Raw genomic sequence first — 2030 nt, 5'->3', positions numbered from 1 at the left:
GTAGAGAATGAAATCTCCTAAACCATAAGCTGGGCTATGTGCTTTCTCTTGGGAGCAGTAGAAAGGAAAGGGGGCTGGAAGTCAAGAGCCCAGTGTTCTATTAGCTATCACATAAGTGTTATCTGGTTGAGTTACACACTTGCATGCGCCATACTTCTTGTCTAGAAAGAACTGCAGTAGGTGGTCAGCTTCCATGTCAGCTGGCACACACAAAAATGACAAAGCTCTTGAACCTGACTGCAAATTTGTTACTGTCACTGAAGTGGTGAGTGACAATAACCATTGTGAGTGTTCATCCTCCATTCACTGTGTGCCAGGCACTACGTTAAGCAGTTTACTCAACTCCCAACAGCCACATGAGGGTTTCCAGTTTTCAAAGGAGAAAACTGAGGAAAGAGGGGCTTATCGCTTCATCATTCTGCTAACTAGGCCAGGGTGCCAAATTTTGAACAGTAAACTAAGTCCATTGCATGAACTCCTAAACACTTTTTTTTAAAATGTGTGATTTCAGGTATGATTTCAGCTTTGCACAGTTTTGAAATTCTCAGGTGATAGCATAAAATGTGTGAAGGTACACACCCCTAATCAATACAGGAGCATTTCCTCCTGGCATCTCGCAAGAAAGATGATTAAAATAATGACCATAGTCCTTAAGAATGTCATCTAATCAGTCAGTTTATAAGATTCATCTTGGGTTCAAAAGATATTGAGATTTTTGACTCTTCAGCTATGAATAGCAAATGGGATATTTGCAAATAAGCAAGTTAAGAAAACTTGAAGAGAGCAAGCATTCTTTGTTTTGATCTATTTGATCAAAGCCTTTGACAAGATGGAAAAGTAGCTGTTATTTACAAATTTTCAAGTCTGGAGACTAATTGAATTCATTCTGAAGGTGCCTCATCCAATGCAATGCCCATTTCAAGTGGAGCTAAACCCAGTTGTATCCCGTGAACTCTAGCATTTCGAAACACAGGCCAAGCTAGATGGTACAGCCAGTTAATTTTTCTTAGAGATATTTCTGTCTCTCATTTCGTATCAAACTACAGTTTTTTTTTAAAGAATGAAGGCTGTCTTATCATTGATTTATGAATACGTAAGACATTTTCTTGGGGTAATATGTTAGAAATGCTTTGCAGTAAAAATTTATTCAAAATATCTAGTCTTAAAGGACTCTCTTTTTCCATAATTGAATCAGCAGAACAAGGAAGCAATAGAGATACCTACAAATAGACTTAGAAATCCAGGGGACATTTTTTGGAGTTACAGGAAACAGAAATGAGGGAGCTGAAGGGCAGGAAGCCCAGGCTGGTCTCATGATCTGTGACCACATCCTAGATGCAAATTGGTTCATCTTGATCGAATGTCCGTGCCCAGATGGCTGGGATGGGGCTGGGGGACATGTGCCCGCCTGCTGCCTCCGGAATGGGCACCCACCCTCCTTTCCACCAGGCAGCCAAGGAGGCAGCTGGGGCTACTGCGGGCCCCGTAGGCTCACTGCTTCCAAGGGAAGTGTCCCCTGCTGAACATTTTGTCGTGACCAACAAGTGAATGAGGATATGGATTCTATGAAGTTGCTCTTCCTTGAATTTTTGCTTTAGGTAAGTTGGTCACACAATCAAGGGTGTAAGTTACTATAGGATGCTTTTTTTAAAAAACAGAAGAAATTCCATCAGATTGTTATAGGAAACTGACAGTTTTCAAGTGCTCATTGAGTATAGTTGGCAGCGTATAAAGACACACACTTGGAGCACTGTGCCAGTCATGTGCACGTTACTGCATATGGCTGGGACCAGATGACCTGCCCAGTTAGTGCATAAGCTCTCTATCCTCAGGAAGCTGCCTTCTGTCTTGTTTCTCATGGAAGGTTCTCTGGTTCCTGAGTTTGTCGTGTCCTTTCCCCCTGGCTGGAGAATGGAAAGGGAAAAAGGTCTCTTGGACTCTTGGCCTCAACTCAAGAAGTAACCTCCCAAAAGTCAAGAGTTCTTCTTCTATCCTCCCAGAGCAGCGCCATGCCAGTACACCCGGGGCTG

General features: G+C 42.5%; 1 pseudogene; it reads right to left on the bottom strand.

Annotated features, from left to right (window-relative positions):
- LOC105816593 overlaps positions 1 to 283 on the bottom strand; it is a 2885-nt pseudogene extending 2602 nt beyond the window's left edge.
- Positions 284 to 2030: the final 1747 nt, after the last annotated feature.

Source organism: Propithecus coquereli, unplaced genomic scaffold (genome assembly GCF_000956105.1).
Source record: "Propithecus coquereli isolate 6110/MARCELLA unplaced genomic scaffold, Pcoq_1.0 Scaffold38, whole genome shotgun sequence".
In the NCBI taxonomy this organism is placed as follows: Eukaryota; Metazoa; Chordata; class Mammalia; order Primates; family Indriidae; genus Propithecus; species Propithecus coquereli.
The sequence above is the reverse complement of the archived record's forward strand: the minus strand, read 5'-3'. Positions and strand labels throughout refer to the sequence as shown.